Here is a 19,971-nt window from a genome sequence, read left to right as displayed (position 1 = left end):
AGAGTCCCATGGTAAAGGTCCATGCCAGGTACCTTTGGGTACAGGCTTATGACGGCATCACTTAAACAATTTTGAGACCCTACCAGATGAACTGAGTCAGGATTTCTAGAACTCTAGTCAGGAAACAACTGGATTCATGAGACTGCTAAGCCAGGATACAGTAGAACAAGAATTACAACATGTATGATGAAAAAAATAAATTAGAAAATAAAATAATAATAATAATTAATTAATTACATAGGACTGAATGAACTGAAGAAAATGATTATGGTTTTTTGGAAGGGTGGTTATTATTGATGTTTTAATGTTGTATTTTCTGGGTTTATAGAAGAAAGCCCTTTCTTTTCCCTTTTAAGTTATCTGTAACTCATAACAATTTAGTAGACTCTGTTTTTGTAAACTGAAATGAAATATTTGTAAATGATATCATAGTCTGTCTGATCCCACCAGAATTTGGAATGATCATCATTTGTGAATGATGTTCATTTAATGAGATATCATCACACACTTTTAAAGAACTAAGGTTGACTTTATGGAGTCAAGACTTACAAAACTTTTGAAAAATTGGCCTGGGACTTGGCTTACGGGGTTTCCAGTCCTACAAGTGAGTAAGGAAAATCACTTCCCAAGGAAACTCAGGATGTTTTGAGGAACTCAAAAGGAGAGGAATTCACCCAAATTAATAAGTACTAAAAGCAAAATATGGAAGTGACTTCTTGGCTTGGCTTTCTAGTCGCAAGCTTTTAAATGTCTAATCTGAGATAAAAAACTAACAGCAAATGAAGTTTAAGAAGGCTCTTACAGCAAATTAGCACTCTTGAGGCACCTGTGTAAATTATCAGGCCAAATACAATGGGGCCAATCTCATCAGTGATTTAGAATAATTGAAATTATTTTTTATCAAAAGGGGGGAATTGTAGAAAAAAAAATTGTTTTTCAATGGAAAACTATCATCTATAGCGTACCCTTCTAGAATATGAGATTTCAGCTTATTCACTGTCTTTGAGCTATGTTGCAACTCTTTGTAGGTAACTACTAGATACATTCTTTCTGTCTTGTCTGGTAGTGGTTAAATGACTTCGCCCCAGCTGGGAAAAAATGTTTTGTCTCCATTTGTACATCTCAACATTCCTTTACTCCATATAAATCTATGCTGTTTTGACTTTTCCTTTGAACTGGTTATAACATCTGCCTGGTTCCCTCATATTTGAGTAAAATAAATTCTTCGACACATTTTATACCTATATGAGAGTCATGATTTTACCTTTTTCTGAAAATTATTTTTTATTAAGCTAATTGGATCTTCTGCTGTTCCTCTCCATTTCTGAAGACTTCTCAGCCAGGACTGTGCCTAACATACTCTTTATTTTTTTTTTTTTTTAATTTCTGGATGTCTTAAAGGTATCACAAAAGTATCTTTTTAAAAGCAATTCATAATAGAAAACTTAACTAATCAAAATGGGCCACCTCTCCTCATTCATACAAATGGATGGAAGGGAACAGAGCCCACACAGCTGCCAGGCTCTGTGCAGGCACTCAGCACTTTGTAGGATTAAAATAAAATGCCTACCCAACAGATACCCCCCTTCTTCAGTAGTAGAAAAACTTCAGTATTGGATCAGTAGAATTTACCTTTCTCCACAAGTCTTATGGATGGGGGACCCTTTCCCAAGTTTCCCAAAAGTAAAACCTGATTAAAAAGACAAAAAGAAAAAGAAAAAGAAAAAGAAAAAAGAAACAAACAACAAAAAACCTGATTGGTCTAAGGCCCTTATGGTGGTTCTAGTCCCCTTGCCAGTGATTGATTAGACTGACTGTGTTTCATGGCTGGGAGGTGGGGACAGAGGAAAAGATTGCAAAAGGAAAGATTTCTTTCTCTTAAAAAGACCTATGTGAAGAAAAGTACACCCTTTCTTTGACTCTGGAACTATGGCATCCTTCTTGTGATATGATAGCAGCTATCTTGGCTAAGGACAAAATTTTTCACATCAAATATGGCAAAGCAGAAAGAAGAAAAATTCCTGGGTTCTTGATAACATTTTTGAGTTACTAGACTAACCGGGCCTGGAATTAGTCTTCCTTGGGATTTCTTAATATGTGAGATAATCAATCTTATCAAAGTAAGTTGAATGGGAGTTTTCTGTTCCTTACCACCAAAAGCATCCCAGCTGATACAAATATTTTATTTCATTCCATCCTTACAACAACCCAATTAGATATCTGTGAACATTCTCATTTTATAGATGAAAATCAATATGAGGCTTAGAAAGTTTTAGTAACTTAAATACAAGGTAATTTGTCCAGGGTCATACATAAGACAAAATTTGTATTCAACTCTTACTCTAGACCCATTCTTTTTCCACTACCACTTATCTCCTATGTTTATTACTAGTCACTGGAAAATTAATTTCTCTTGGTTTTTTGTTTTGTTTTGAGGATTTGTGTGTGTGTGTGACGGTTGTTCTTTTTCTTGGTTTTGTTTTGTTTGCTTTGCTTTTTTTTTTTTTTTCATCCTTTAAAATATCTTAGAAGATCATAAGCCTAGTGTTTAAGAGAAAACTTTGGTGTCAACCAACCTGGGTTTAAATCCTGCTTCTGTGTTACTTCAGACAAGTTGTTTAGCCTCTTTAAATCTCAGTTTCATCATGTGAAGAATGGGAATAGCAATTACTGCAATAGCTATAGAATATATATAAAAGGAAAGGAGAAAGCAATTTAAACATTTCACTCCAAAAAACCAACTAAACACAAAAGAAGACAGTAATACAGAAAGTGAAGAACAAAAAGCTATAAGGCACACAGAAAACAAATGACAAAAGTCTCTCTTTACTAGTAACTACTTTAAGTATAAATGGATTAAACCCTCCACTTAAAAGACAGAGATTGGCAGAATGAATAAAAACACATGATCCAAAGCATGCTATCTACAAGAGATTCACTTTAGATCCAAATAACAAATAGACTGAAAGTGAAAGGATGGAAAAAGACATTACATGCAAATAGTAACCAAAAGAGAGCGGGAGTAGCTATGCTAATATCAGACAAAATTGACTTTAAATCAGAAAAGTTTATAAGAGATAAAGAATGGCATTACATATTAATAAAAGTTTCAATAGAGCCAGAAGATATAAATTTATAAACATTTACCTAACTAATGACAGACCATCAAAATATATTAAGCAAAACCTGGCAGAACTGAAGGGAGAAATAGACAACTTTATAATAATACTTGGAGACTTCAATACTCCAATCTCAATAACATATAGAACAACAACGCAGATGATAAGTAAGGAAACAGAGGACTTAAACAACATATTAAATCAACCAGATCTAACAGACACATACAGAGCACTCTACCACTCTACCTAATAACAGCATACACATTCTTCTCAAGTGCATAGGAGACATTTTCCAGGGTAGACCATATGTTAAGCCACCAATTAAATCTCAATAGATCACAAAGATAAATATTAGACTAAGTATCTTCTCTGACCATAATGGAATGAAGTTAGAAATTAATAACAAAAATAAAACTGGAAAATTCACACATTTGTGAAAATTGAATACACCCTTAAACAACCAATGGATCAAAGAAGAAATCTCAAGGGAAATTAGAAAATGGGAAAATTCCTAGAAATGCAATACCTACCAAGACTAAATCACAAAGAAATAGAAAATGTGAATAGATTTATAACTAGTAAGGAGATTGGGGGGGAAGGGTGGAAGGAGAGGGGAGAAAGAAGGCAAAACAACATTCAGACAAATAACATAAAGATGATCTCTAGCATATTGGCCTGGGGAATGAGGCAAAGATGCCAGCCACAAAAGAGAGAGACTGAGAGAGGGAGAGAGGGGTGATGAAGGCCATGGAACAAGGGCTTTCACTGTAGCAAAGGGTTGAGGCCAGAGAGAAGAGGTGGAACCAAGAACCAAGTAGGACAGGTCTGCTCCCTGCAAGTGAGAAGAGTCAAAGAAGTTTCCAGCATTTGCTGCCTGCAAGAGAAGGGACTGAGAAAGAGCAGGCGGCTGCCTCAGCCCACCCCAGGATGACCTTGCCCCGGCCCCTGCCTACTCATGCCTCAGCAGGCTCTGCAGTCACTTGCTTCTTCGGTCACCCACTCAGGAACGTGGTCAGCACTCACCGAGAACTGAGCACTGAAGGGAGTGGGGTTGGCCAGGGGCCGCCTGGAGGGACCAGGCCGAGAGCCCCACCGTTTCTTCAGCCTCCGTAGCTGTTCACTTCCTGTCAGCCCAGAAACTGTCTGCTTGGACTTCTGGGCCCATCCCAAGTTGGGTAAAGGGTCACCACCTACCCAGGCCCAGACCCCTCCCACATGCTTTTAAAGGCTGGCTAGTACACTGTGTTTCTTTCTATGTATATCTACATACAGATACATATATCTATAGGTATATGGATATAGATATATAGATATAGATAGATATATTTTTTTAATGTATATGTAATGGCTTCCCCATTAGACTCAGTCTCTGGAAGACAAGGCCAGCATCCTATTCATCTCCTTCTAGTTTGTGCCTTTGCCGAGACTGGTGCAATGTAATTGATCAATAAATAGCTGATAAATGAATGTTTACACAGGTAGACAGACAATCCCATACACAGGAGGTTCTGCCATGTGAGCCTCGCCAAGGGCCCCCAGCCCACCTGTATGTCTTTGTCTTCCCTCCCTTGCTCAGGAAGTCTTTGTTTAGTGCCCTGTATCCATCACAACTGAAAAATCAACTCTAGAAAATTTTGTGAGGATTCTTCCAGGTAAAGGAAGCTACCCAAGAGACTTACATGATAACAGTTAGCATATTTAGTCTTGGGTTCTGCTCCCCTGTAGCCTACACTTTCAGAAATGCCATTTCACGGTGACATAAGAACAGTATTGTGTATTTTTGCTTCTCTCCAGAAGAATCCAGGTTGAAAACAAAAAGGAAACAAAACCTAGTCTAGTGATACTTCTTAGAGTAGAATTCAGAGGACAGAACAGTAAAGAACCACTCAGAGATTTTACCAGTTGCCCTTACATGTCCTCTTCCTCATCACAGTCCAAAAGACTCAAGTTCCTAACACCATTGTTCTGACTAAGTTGGAAAGGACAGCCTGCTAATTAGATATGCAGTCTCTTCTGTTATCCACTCTCTTCACAGGGCAGTAGTGACTGCCTATGTTCTATCCCCCAAACAAAGCATCGAAACTAGTCACAGAAACCTGTTTTCAAAGACAGACTCTATCACTTACTGAGATCATCAGCTTCAACGTCCTCATCTGCAGAAATGGGAATAATAATGAAAATTTGATAAGATAATACACAAAAAGTCTCTAGCCTCAGGCAGGATCCAAACTCAAAGCCTTTTTGGGACACTCTCATAACTAGAGTCACTGCAGACTTTCACATGCACACCCATCCAGCGCAGCTCCTGTGCTAACAGTAATATATCCAGAGCCCTAGCCCCACTGGCACAAGGACCTGTACTTATTTCTGCAGCCATAAGCCTGGCATCTAGTGCAGCAGAGGAGAACAGCCCCTATGACCTGAGAAGAGAGGGGCTGGAAAGCAATAAGGGTTATCCCAGCTGCAGTTACACAGGCTGGGGTTGGGGTTACTGAGCAAAAAGGCAGTTGTCTATGAGACAGGAAGTGGGCGCTCACCAGACACCAAATCTGCCAGCACCTTGATCTTGGACTTCCCAGGCTCCAAAACTGTGAGACATAAATTTCTGTTGTTTATAACACACCCAGTTTATAGCATTTTATTATAGCAGCCCAAACAGACTATGACAGTTGAAAATCATTTGTAAAACTAGTATGTGAGAAGGTAAAAGTAATTCAGTCCAGCAGCACTGACCCTGCATCTCTGTGGCAACAGTTGACTGATTAGCAACAGTTTCATTTCCCTGGAATTTTTATTCCAGTTCCTTATATCCCACCTAACATAGGTGTTCATTTATCTCATCTGCCTGACTTCTGCAGGCATTTAGTTTCTGACCCACAATCTAGAGAGATATAAAATTAAATCTTGTAGGTATTTAATATTACAGGCCAGATTAGGAACTTTGGAAGTCCTAGCACGGGGAAGAATATGAGGTCCATTCATATTCTTCTACTGCCTACCCTCACCTTGCTTCTGTATGTTCAAACTAAAGGGCTAGCCAGTTAGCTCATTTGGTTAGAGCAAGGTGCTGATGACAAGGTCAAAAGTTCAGCTCTCATACTGGCCAGCTCCAAAAAATAGATAAATCAAAATAAAATAAAGCTAAAAACAATATTACAAAAGGATACTCCAGTCCAATATAGTTCTGATTTTTTTCCCCCAACATGATTTCCTAGGTGCTTTTTGGGAAATACCAAATTCTTTCCAAAGTAATTTTTTGGGTGCTGCTTTGCTTTGTGGGTGTCTAACTCTGGATTTGGTCTGTCTCTGAGGGATCCCTGGATACTGGGTTGACTCCAACCTTCAGCATTTCCTTTTGCCTGGGTTTCCCTGCACTTTGGCTGCATCCCCAGAGAACATTCCATCTTTGCAAATCTCAGGCAAGGTATTTTCTGCTCGACTGTAGCTGACATTTCTTGGAATTGAAGGCTGAACTGCTCTTTTTTTTTTTTTTTTTGCAGCTGGCCTGTACAGCAATCGAAACTTATACCTTGGTACTATCAGCACCGTGCTCTAACCAACTGAGCTAACTGGCCAGCCCTGTTGCTCTTTTTAAATAAGTTTATTTATGTGTTAGAAATAGTGCCTCCCTTGATGCAAATCAAAACCACATTGAGATATCATCTCACCCCAACTAGACTGGCCATCATTAAAAAGACCAAGAATAACAAATACTGGCGAGGATGCAGAGAAAGGGGAACCCTTCTACACTGCTGGTGGGACTGTAAATTGGTGCAGCCATTATGGAAAATAGTATGAAGTTTCCTCAAACAGCTACAGATAGAACTGCCATGTGATACAGCCATCCCACTGCTGGGTCAAAGGGATGGAGATCATCATGTCTAAGGGATGCCTGCACTCCCATGTTTACTGCAGCTCTATTTACAATAGCCAAGATATGGAACTGACTTAAGTATCCATTAACAGACAACTGGATAAGAAAAATGTGGAATACATACACAATGGAATACTACTCGGCCATAAAAAAAGAATGAAATTCTGCCATTTGCAGCAACATGGATGAGCTTAGAGAAAATTGTAATAAGTGAAATAAGCCAGACACAGAAAAAGAAATACTGCATGTCCTCACTCATAAGTGGGAGCTAATAGATAAATAAATAAAGAAGAAGAAAGAAACAACAATCACATTAATACATTGAACTTTCAGAAGGAGAGAACAGAACTGTGGTTATTAGAGGTGGGTAAGGGGGAGGTTGTGGGGTTTAGCAAGAAATTGGTTAATGGAAACAAGGATGATTACATTTATAATGATGAATATCCTAATTATCCTGATTTGATCATCACGAATTTTACACAAGTATTTATATAAAACTCCATACCCTACAAATATGTAAAATCAATTATGTTTCAATGAAGAAAATTTTTTATTTTAAAAAAGTTCAAATAAAAACAAATTTTTAAAAGGAGATATCGTGTTTCCTTCCTATACAACATCAAAACCATAGATATTAACATACTTGATAATGCACCTTGAAATCCTTTTTCAGGGATTAAAAAGGCAATTTTCAGGTTTAATACTTGATCTTTTGGGTTAATGAAACCTTAGCATAATGAAAGGGATCCAGGAATTTTTCTATAAAACCTTCCTTGAAATCAATGGAAATGTAATTGAATATTTTACTGGAATACAAATTTTTCCTTTCTATGGTCTGAATGTTATGTTCCTGCAAAATTCATATGCTGAAATTTTAACCCCCGAAGTGATGGTATTAGGAAGTGGGGCCTTTGGGAGGTGATGAGATCAGAAAGTTGAGCCCCCATGAATGGGATTACTCTCCTTATAAAAGAGGCCCCAAGGGGTTGGCTGGTTAGCTCAGTTGGTTAGAACATGGTACTGATAACACCAAGGTCCAGGGTTCAATCCGTGTACTGGCCAGCCACCAAGAAAAAAAAAATAGAGAAGAGGCCCCAAAGAGATCCCCTGCCTAGTCTATGAATCAGGAAGCAAGTCCTCACCAGACACCGAATCTGCCATCACCTTGATCTTAGACTTCATGGCCTCCAGAACTGTAAGAAACAAATGGCTATTGTTTATAAGCCACCCGGTTTATAGCATTTTGTTATAGCTGCCCAAACAGACTAAGACAACCTTTAAGTTTGAGAACAAGCTAATTAAAGTATCCCAAATTCTCAGTTCCAGGTTTGGAAAATTCCTGATTTATTCTTGAAAATCAGGGCTCTCTCTTTTACTTTGTGTAAACTTAGTGTAAATACCAAGGCAGATTAGGCACTTCAGCAATTTTAGGAAAAATGACTATTTCTCCAAACCTTGGAAGAACATTTCAACACACCTGTTCAGACAGACTTGGGAAGGAAAACCGTAAACTGATCGCCTGTACATTAAAACTGAAAAATCATGTAATGTGCAACCACTGTTGACAGTTATGATGTAAATATAGTGCTAATGGCACTCAATCACCTTCAGACATACACAATGACAAGAGATTTTATTTTCCTGGGGCAGGAGTGGATTTACCTTCTTCCATTCATATTTCCATAACTGCTTGATTACATGGTCACATAATTAAGTAGTTACATCTTTCTTCTCCAGTTGAGTATAGAATTTTTTCAAAGTGTCACCCACAGACCACCAACATCATGCAGATTCCTGGACTCCACTCCTGATCTACTGAATCAGGAAAATCACACTTTTAACAAACTTCCAGAGTTTTTCCTGTGTATGCTAACATTTGAAAACCACTGGACAGAAACTGTTTTCCTCATTTTTGTTCCTCAGTGAAAAACAAAGTTCCTGACATCTAGTAGGAGTTTTAAAAATGTTCATACAATGGGATAATACTCAGCAATAAAAAGGAACAAACTACTGATACACATAACATTATGGATAAAGCTCAAAATCATCATCATGAATGAAGAATCCAGAAACAAAAGAGTACTTTTGTAGTATTCCATGTATATAAAGTACAGGAGAAGACAGAATTAACTGGTGATAGAAATCAGAACATGGTTGCCTCTGCAAAGGACAAGTATTGACTGGAAAGGGACACAAGGGAACTTTCCAGGTGAGAGAAATGTTCTGTATATATATTGATTTGGGTGACAGTTACATGAGCATAATTATTAGTCCAAATTCATTGAATTATTCACTGAACATTTGTGCATTTTCCTGTATGTAAAATATTTCTCGTTTTAAAAACTTATGTTTCTACGCTGGCCAGAAATCAAAGCATGATCTATCTTTTATGCATCATGCTTTCATTTTTAGGAGCATTTGACAGACATCTAAGGCTTTAAACAGTCTATGATTCCAGTCAGAGGTGTCACCAACATCTTAACAGAAGGCCCTCTTTCTTTCAGTCACTCTACAAAGGGATTACAAAACAATCAAACACTGTTTCAATATATCATTTACACGAGTGCCTGGTTTTTTATATTCATTAGTTGATTTAAATCTCACTTTTAAAAAATGTGCAGTAGGAATATTTAACACATGAGAATCAAGGTCCAGATAGGCCAAGTAATTTGCCCAGAGCCACACAGCTAATGAGTGATGACATCAGGACTCAAACCCAGATTCCAAGCCCATACCCTTTCCTCTCCTAGTAAACACATACACACACACACACACACACGTATATTTATATGTGCATATACATGCACACACATATATAAAATATCCAAATTGCAGTTCATAGATTTCCTTTCCTTTTACCATGAACCTGTGATAATGGTTCTTTCTGTGATATGAAAATCAATAAACAAAGCCTTTATAAAGGGATCTAGAGCACATGAAAAGTTTTGAATTGTTGCCTTATCCACCACACCTGACTCTCATTCTCAAACCCCTGTTTGCTTTGGAATCTAGGGACTGAAATAATCTACTGAGAATAAATGAAAGAGGCCACAGATCATCTGTAGAGCTTGACAAATGACAAAGGGGGAATTTCACTTTGTTAAGGTGGTAAATGTAATTCTTCATTATCCTATGTAAGAAAGTAATCTAAGGGATTCATTTTCAGAAATGACTTATCTGAGGGTGTTTTAACTGATTCAGGCCCAGCCTGAAAGTTGTCTGACTGGGCCAGCCCATTCCTGGAGGGTCGCTGAACAGATAGAGCTCTCCTTGAGATGGTAATGAGTTGCTAGCTCCTTTTGTTTTCTTCACTCCCTGGTGTTTCTCCCTTCACAGGGCTTTAGCAGGCCTTTTTTGCAGGCTTGTCCTGAGCCCCCAGACAAATGAATTCCTTGCAAGGGGGTAATAAATTTTAGGCATCATTCAGGAAGATTGTGCACCCCATAGTACTCAGCCAATGAGGAAGTAGGCGGAGGGACTTGCAAACTAGGTAATGAATTGCTTGCTACAGCCCTTTTCCGTGTGCCTGTCCCATTCACAGACACCTGAACTTGCAAAGTCTGGCTTCACTGTACCTCGTGTCTCTGTGTCCTTCCTTTGACATTGGATGGGTGAGGTCATTTCTCACATCCTGCACACTGAAGTATTGCCAGCATCTTTAGAAAGGAAGCAGACACATTGATTGCATTTTCAAGGTTAAAAATTGAAAGCAATTAGCAATGGGAAGAGAGAAATTAGCTTTATTATCTACAACTGCTGGCTGCTTTTTCAAGCCATGGTCCACAGGACATGATTTCTTCCTGAAATTTTGCTCTCATCAGTGGTTTTTAACAGTTAGTTCCTAAATACTCAAGTCTATACCAAAGCCAAGATGATTTCATTCTGATCTATTAGAAACCCCTAAGAACCCACTCAAAAATGCCAGAAAAATTCAAGTGACTCTCATATATATAGTGAGATTAATAGTCCACAGAAATGCCTCATGAGAATAATGTCAGAACAATTCACTTAAATCTTTTCTTGGCAAGCATAAAACATCTATGAAAAAGAATGATAGGGGCCGGCCCGTGGCTCACTCGGGAGAGCGTGGTGCTGACAACACCAAGTCAAGGGTTAAGATCCCCTTACCAGTCATCTTTAAAAAAAAAAAGAATGATAGCATGTAGGTACCAAGAAAGAAGCAAGCTGAATAACTGCTAGGAACAACTTATTAACTGATGAAGAAAAAAGCATTATCACTATTGAAAAAGTAGCTTTCTGGTCCAATATACTTTCATAATACAATGATCTGAGAGTCATTTTGCATCACGCTCAGAAAGCCCTCACATATATGGTCAACAAAATTGGAAGTTGATTTTCAATCTGTTTTCAAGTCCTATTTTCCCTGAAAAATAGTTTGCACTTTAAAGAGCTCAGGACAATAATTCCCTTGGAGAAAATTTACTTCTGTGGCTGGCCTGTTATTAAAGATACAAACCATCTTAGGTGTCAGCTATAAGCTGAAGAATCTTATTCCTCTCTCTGCTTATGGAGCAAGGAAATAATAAAAATATGTCCCCAGATCTTACAACCTTCTGAATTCCAGCCAGCAGTGAATACAATTCCCAGGACTGTAGTCTTATAAATCTTGCCTTCCCTAACAGGTTTAACTTTTTGGTTTTCTTAAATATTAGCAATGAGAGGACTATGTGTAAATATCCTTAAGATTTGAGCAAAGCTGTTATAGGATTCATAACACACAGTCCCTATGGACAGATAGCTTTTCACATAGTTAAAAGTGGACAAGCAATTTTAGGAGTGTGCTGGGAATAAAGAGGAAAGACTCAGAATAATAGAGGTAAGGCAGAATCATCAGGAAAAATGTTAACTTCGAAGACATGTGATTTTTGTTCTGCAGGCAGTTTCAAATTGTGTAATTCAAGCCAAGGTGATGTTTGACTTTGGTTCTCCCTATAGAAAAACACACAGCAGCAAAGGATAATAAATAGCGCTAGGGGGCTTGGATACAGAAAGTCTGGGTTTTCAATTCCATTTTCAGTCTCCCTAGCAGAGAAACTTGGGCAATAATAACAAATTAATGATAATAGCAGCTAACAGTTATTGAAGCTTAAGGTGTGGCAGACAGTTCTAAGCATTTTACACGTATTAACTCATTTAATTCTGTGAGGTGGTAAGGTGTTCAGAAGGATAGGTTCTGGGAACCACACTGCTTGAGTTTAAAAATTCTCTCCTATTTACTAGCAATATCATCCTGAGCAAGTTTCTCCTTTGAATAATGGTCCTACAGTGGTATCTACCTCCAAGGTTGGGTATGAGAATTAATGAGCTAATAATACTAAGGTTATGCACTTAAAACAGTATTTGGCACAAAGCAGATACTCAAATTGTTTGCCTTTCTTATTCTTATTTTACAGGTAGGAAACTGAGGCATAGAAAGTCTGTTTGCTAAAGATGCAGTAATTAATATCTACCTAATGAACCTATAATACCTAGCACTTTGTGTGTGTGTGTTTTTTTTTTAAAGATGACTGGTAAGGGGATCTTAACCCTTGACTTGGTGTCGTCAGCACCACGCTCAGCCAGTGAGCGAACTGGCCATCCCTATATAGGGATCCAAACCTGTGGCCTTAGTGTTATCAGCACCACACTCTCCCGAGGGAGCCACGGACCAGCCCGCTTTGTAAATATATCATACATGATAGTTATTTTTATTTTATTTTATTCATAAATAATAAACAAAGAGATCACTGTGAAAACAACTCTCCCTTTGTAATTCAAAATTGTAGTTTGCCCAAACTGATCATAATGGGGGCCGGCTTGTGGCTCACTCGGGAGAGTGCGGTGCTGATAACACCAAGACCATGGGTTCGGATCCCATATAGAAATGGCCGGTTAGCTCACTGGGTGAGCATGGTGCTGACAACACCAAGTCAAGGGTTAAGATACCCTTACCGGTCATCTTTATAAAAAAAAAACTGATCATAATGGATTCCAAATATAGGTTTTTTGGGGTTTTTTTTTTTTTTGTCTTTTTCGTGACCGGCACTCAACCAGTGAGTGCACCGGCCATTCCTATATAGGATCTGAACCCGCGGCAGGAGCGTCGCTGCGCTCCCAGTCCCGCACTTTCCCAAGTGCGCCAGGGGCTCGGCCCCAAATATAGGTTTTTAATATAAAACATTGTAAAAACTGTCAATTATCATCTTCCCCTTCCTCTTTCATTCCTGGCCATAAATCCAGAGCATATCAATAAATTCCACAGACTGAGTGATGACCCACATTCTGCAATAATTATTATATTAAAGCATCTTTCCAATAACAGTGAGTACTGATTTGTAAAATGGGAAACTCAAACCGGTCCCCACAACAGGGCACTTTCAGGATGAGTTCTCCACTGTCCAGGTTCTGGCCTGCTGCCTGGACAGCCGCAGAAGCTTGAGATTGAGCAAAAAGCATAGCCATCCCTTAGGGACAGACTCCATTTAACCAAGCTCATTGTGACAACCATGTAAGAAACTAGAATGCTGAATGATTAATTTACAGGAAGATACAGCATACCAAGCAAGCCTGAGACTTGATTAGTTGATGGCTATATTCACTCCCTGTGGGCCAATCTTCATGGGCAATCAAATTATAATCAGAAGGTTACTTGGTGAATGTAGAACCGGAAAGAAGGCAGAGTTAGCCATCTCCAGAATACTCGGAATTGAAGGGTTTGTGTAAGGGCCCACTGGGGCTGGACCTTTACTCTACAGATAGCCCCTCTCAGACATAGTTTAGTTTACCCTTCCTCTGAGGTTAATTAACCTCCTTTCTGAAGAACACATTCTTTGTCTCTGTGAATAACTTCAAGCTTGCTAGAGCCATATCTTTGGGGCCTAGAAGCCATTTCATCCTTTAAGGTAATTTGCCTATATAACCTGTATTAATTAGGGTTCTCCAGAGAGACAGAACCAATAGAATATGTTTACAAATATATGAGAGGAAATTGATTAGGGGAATCGGCTCACAAAATTGTGAAGAGGAATCCCACAATAGGCCATCTGCAAACTGGATGCTGGTAGCGTGGCTCAGTCTAAGCTCAAAGACCTCAGAACCAGGGAAGCTGATGGTGTCCTTGGTGTAAGTCCTGGAACCCAAAATCCAAAGAGTCTAAAGCTCTGATGTCCACGTACAGGACAGCAGAGTACATCCCAGCTCCAGCAGACAGAAACAACTGTTCGTCTTTTTTCTCCTTTTTTTGTTCTCTCTGGGCCCCCAGTGGATTGGATGGCTCCTGCCCATATTAAGGGCAGATCTTTCCCACCCAGTCCACTCAGGCTCTCATGCCAATCTCTTCTGGAAACACCCTCATGGACACACCTAGAAAGATAGCTTTATCAGGTTTCTCGGTATTCCTTAATCTAATCAAGTTGATACCTACGATTAACCATCAGATAACCCGATCCCTTTATGTTTGTTTCACAACTTAGCTCTCTTCAAAGGCAATCTCCTTTCCAAAGTTCAAAGCTCATAGGGAGGTACATCCCTGTTTCTCCTAAATACCAACAGTCAGATGATCACATAGTCTAGCACAAAACAAATCCTCCAAGTTTTAATCCCTTTTTTAACGACACCCTTCAAGAAGTCAACATTTTTACTTACCTGTGGCACTTAGAAGTGCTCGTGGAAGACACTAGTAGATCTAAAGGTGAGTTCCTTCACTCATTCATTTAACTTCTATTTACTGGGTGTTCATTTTGTGCTCAGTGCTGAGCAATGTACTATGAGTCAGCAGGAGACATGGGCCGTGACTGCCTGCTTCTGCGAGGTCTGTGCGACGGACACTTATCATTTACTGCAATCCCACCAGAGAAGGTAAATTTACAGACTAAGAAAAGTATTCTGAAGAAGAAAAGAAATACAACTCTTTGAGAAAAGAAATGAGCTAACTCAACCAGGAGGGTTAAAAAGGCTTCCTGGAAGACATGAGATTCTTGCCGAGGTTGAGAGGAGAGTAGTAGGTGTTAGTTGGTGGGGTGGAGGGTGGCTCAGAGGTAGACAGAGACTTTCATCTGCAGGAAATTCTCCAAAGGGCAGCATTTAAACCCAGGTGGTCTGAGAGATTATTCTAAATGGCACACAATTGAGCATTCATTATTTTGCTTTTATATTCATTGTTAAGATTAACTTCCATTTGATAGTGGTTTTCCATTTATGGTGATTCATTAACTTTCCCTTTAAATACATTTATTTAGCTGTTTTAAAGTGAGTCAAATTAAAGAGAGTTATGAAGGAATGGATAATGTGGGTACTACTTGGATATATCAAAATCGTGAAGAGGATTTGGAAAACACTGAAGCTTGAGAAAGGCTGGGCCAGCCCAAGCAGAAAAGTGCTAAGGCCCCAAGACACCAGAAAGGCGGTCCAGGGAGGCAGAGAGGATTCAGGCTGGGCTTTGGTGACCCTCGGCCACCTGAGAAGAGGGCTTATGCTGTCACCACTGTTACCTCCCATTTGAGTGGATTCAAGACATCTGGGGACAAAGCCTGGCCCCTGGAGAAGGAATAAAGATGGGAGAGGGAGAGGGCCATGGAAGCAGAGGGGGAGGAGACAGGAAGGAATCTGGAGCAAACGACATAGACTAGCTTTCAATGCCAGTCTGGGCATCAGTACTATCATCTGTCCACCCAGCTAGGACAGCTTCTGGGGAAAACCAAAACAGCTCAAAGCTTTTCTTAGAGTCTCATTTTTCTCTAGGAACTAGGGAGAATACAGCTGTAAAATGATCGTCTTTGGAAAAAAAGAATTAAAATAAGTGAATCTTTTGTACTTTCAGCTTCAGTCAGTCACTGTCACAGGTGGCTTTTGAAGATGAGGCAAGAGACAATAGAGTAATTGTTCCTAGAAAAAAAGAGTGACGTTCTGCCTCTTGCACCGTTGAGTTGTATTTCCTAAGCAAAATCTTTGCAGAGCAGCTGGATGGCACACATGATATATTCTCCTTATAAGCCAGAACTGGTTGTTGTTGGTTTTTTCCTAGTCTCACATCCAAACTGATCCTTAGGGGATTTAAGAACTGCTTATGGAATTTATTCTACGTCATGTTTTCTCTCCTATTTCTCTCAGTAATCCCAGCATGTTCTAGTTTAAGATTTGGTCAAATTAATTTCTAAGTAAAGCCCCTAAATTCAACTCTTGATACCCTTATTACCATTACTCCAAACACACACACTGTCGGTGCCCAGGCTCTCAAGAGAGATGTTCTGGAAAGTTCCTATATTCACCTATGGATGGAGCAGGAGCAAGAGAAGTTAAGAAGCCTCTTTAGACCCATAAATCAGTCTGCACAAAGGAAGAGCAAGAGGCTAGGTGTTGGGAAAATAGAATAGTTTGGTCAGGGCCCTTGCCTTGGGTCTGGTTGGTCCAGTTGGGTGTGGTTTTAGCACATCCTTTGTAAGCAGATTGTGTGTGTGTGTGTGTGTCTGTGTGTGTGTGTGTGTGTGTGTGTGTGTGTGTGTGTGTGTGTGTGTGTGTAGTTAGTGCACATGCGGCCAATGTATCTTTTTGTTGTGTTCTTGTGTTCTTGAGAGAGAGAGAGAGAGAGGAGTTTTAGTGAAGCAGGTGGGCAGGCATCTGCCTTGGGCGTCCACCCTGCACAGCCACACTTTCCAACCTATGGCTCCAAGGACCTTTTGGCCAGTTACCTAGTTCATAGACCTGCATGAAGGGGTCTGGGGACCCAGCCTGGCATGTGAAGGGTTTGTGATCCAGTCTGTGAATGGGCTTGAGGAGTCTGTGGGCTCCAGACCCAGCCCTAGCTCAACAATCAGCCCAGTCGGCAGGATTACCGGCAGGTAAAAGAGCCCAACAACTGGTGTGGTCGCCTAGCTTTACAACTGGTGTCACGAACAGGATTCCAGACATTTGCCTTGGCTCCACACTAGGTGTTAAGACAGTGAGAGGTGGCCAGACTTCAGTGTTAGAAAAATTCTGGGACCCAGGAGAAAGAACATTAAATCCACACACTATGGGTGGAAATTTTGGAGCAATGGAGAAAAGAATCATAAACCAGGGGCCTGCAGGATCACAAGAGGTGGTTCTGGATAAAGCCTTGTTCAAAATGAACACTGAACAAAGATTTGCTGATTGAATCAATAAAGGCATGAATGGCTGCCTAAGCTAGAAGGGCCACAGCAAGCCCAGGGGAGAGAAGGCAGGAAGCTGGCCACCAGAAACTTATTCTTATCCTTCTCTGGCCTCAATCATATTTGGATCAAAGGAGAGAGGAGAAATCCAGGTATCTTGGGACCCCTTTGTCCAGACCTGTGTATTAGACCAATATGAGACACAGCACCTCTCCTCCTACATTTAACAATAAATATCATATAAGCTCCTTGGCCTTCCTAAGATTAAAGAAACTGAAACTTACTAAGAGGAAGAGAGTTGACAATGTGATACATAATAGCTTTCATAAGAACTAGTAAAAATCTCCGATAAATTAGTTTGGTTGTTATAGATAGCATCATTGTTTCAGGGAGCATTCATTGAAAGGCTACTACATAGCTCATGGCTGATGCAGCACCGGTCCTTGGTCCTGAACTGTGGTGTGGTAGACAGAAAGCATTCAGTAAAGAGCCAGGAAATATGAATTTGAGTCCTGGCTCCAGGCACTAAGTGGCTTTGGGAAAGGACATTCCAAGCAGAGAATGACTTGTGAGCCGTCTCAGAGAGACATGAAACAGGATATGAGTTCAAGAAACTAAAAGCATCGTGGTGTTTGGTAAAGTCACCGGGCAGGGGTGGCAAGACTTTAGGTCAGTAGCGGTAGGTGTTCAATAAATATTTGTTGAATGAATGAATGAGAGGTAGGCAGAAACAGATCACAGAGGACCTGATATTTATTCTGTGCTAAGGAACTTGGATTTGTCTTGCAGGCAATGGAGAACCACTGGTGGGACAGGACTTTACTCAGACTTAGGTTGTAGCTAGGTGCTGTGCTGCACAAAAGATTAATTCATGGGGAACAAGAAATGACATAGAAAAACCAGTTAAGAAGCAATGGTCCTAGAGTGGGAGAAGAGCAAATGACTTGGAGAAATCAGAGCTGAAACAGGCAACACTTGGGAGGGTGATTAGATAAGGATGGTAAGTGGAAGAAAAGTGGAGTCATGGGCTTTTAGGGTGATGAGGGCTTGATAGTAACACCAGCTTATACAGAAAGTGCATGAAGAGCAAGTAACTGATAACTTCTGTTTTGGACACCTTGAGTGGAACATCCAGATGGAAATATACTATCATAACTAACATTTACTGAGGCTTCCCCGTGTGCCAAGAGCTGTTGTAAGCCCCCTGTGTATGTAAACTCATTTAATACTCACAACAGCCCCCATGAGGTAGGTACTATTATTAACCCCACTTTTTTTCAGACAAGGTAAACAAGGTACAGAGAGTATAAGTAACTTCCCACTGTCACACAGCTCGTCAGAGGCACAGTCAGATTCAAACTCAGTCTGACTCCAAATCCTATTCTTTTAACCTCTGTGCAAATGGGTATGTATTTTCCATATAGGGAGGACCCAGAGCCCTCACTCTCTTTTCTTGGAGAAACAAAACACAGAAAATAATCAAATTAAAGTGATGATTTAATTTTTTGAAACAGAAAATTCAAGAATACCAACCATCAGATCATGAATACCATTATTGTTGGTGCTGTAACACATAGTTAAATCCCAACCTAAATTTGAATATACAACTGGTTTCCAAAGCAAATAAGATATAATGTTACTTTCATATTCATTTGTCAAGTTATACTTTTTTATACAATTTATTTAGAGTCAATTAAATAGCATATGTCATTTGTTAAGTAGGGAAAAGTTAAAATTGATCTTACATGCCTTATAAATATTATTATAGAACATATTAAAATATATTATATAAATATTATTATAGAACATGTTAAAATATATTTCAATATAATCTCAAATAATATACCTCTCAAGTTGATTTTGGGGGTTTTTTTTGTTGTTCTGTTTTGTTGTTTGCAGCTGACTGGTATGTGACTGTGGTATTACAAGGCTGTGCTCTAACCAACTAAGCTAACTGGACAGCCCCTCAAGCTGATTTTTTTAAACCTAAAATTACTTCTTTTTAATTGCTTTGCAAAAATAACACAACGATTTTTTCAATTCCTGAGAAAGTTATTATTTATTACTGTGTAATGGGGTTTCAGTTTTAAAAGGTCAGGAGCTACCGCTCAACACGAGGATATAATTTCTACCACTTCAGGACATATGTTATAACCCAGTGACCCCCATGAACAATATGGACAAGAATAAATCTGAGATCTTTTCTATTCCGAGGTTTGTGGTGGAGGATTCAGCTTGAACTTGGACCCCTTCCTGGGTGACTAACCATTACAGGGGCATAGCTTGTGACCTCATGGACATGCTCAGCTAATGAGCTGTTCTGCTAGGAGCTCAATGTTATTTTCATTTGGCTTTAATCCATCATAAATCAAGACATAGCCTTCTTTGTAAACCAGGTAGCAGGATACACGCGTAATGCATTCTCAGAAATGGAAGAAAACACTTTTAGCTTCTTTCCCTGGTGACCTAGGACTTTAGGACTTACTGTAACCTTAATAACAGCCAAAAAAAAAAAAAAGTCTTTTCTCTTGACTCTTGGCTGACCCTTCTCTCACTTCCATGAAATTCTCCCACTTTCTGGCAATGGAATAAGCTTTGTTTCCCTTGAGATTCAGCCTTCGACAGAAAGTGAATTCAAGCAGGGTAACAGAGTGCTCTAGAGAGCTCCCTCATGACCATTGAGCCCTTGAAATATGGCTATAGTGACTAGGAAAGTATATTTTTAATTGCATTTGATTTTTATTAATTTAAACTTTAATTTTTTTTCAGAGTTTCACTTTTTTAATTTTTTAAAAAAATTTATTATTACACAATGTAAACATTTTTTGTGGCCCTTCCAATTTCTCCCTAA

Source organism: Cynocephalus volans, chromosome 12 (genome assembly GCF_027409185.1).
Source record: "Cynocephalus volans isolate mCynVol1 chromosome 12, mCynVol1.pri, whole genome shotgun sequence".
NCBI lineage: Eukaryota > Metazoa > Chordata > Mammalia > Dermoptera > Cynocephalidae > Cynocephalus > Cynocephalus volans.
The sequence above is the reverse complement of the archived record's forward strand: the minus strand, read 5'-3'. Positions refer to the sequence as shown.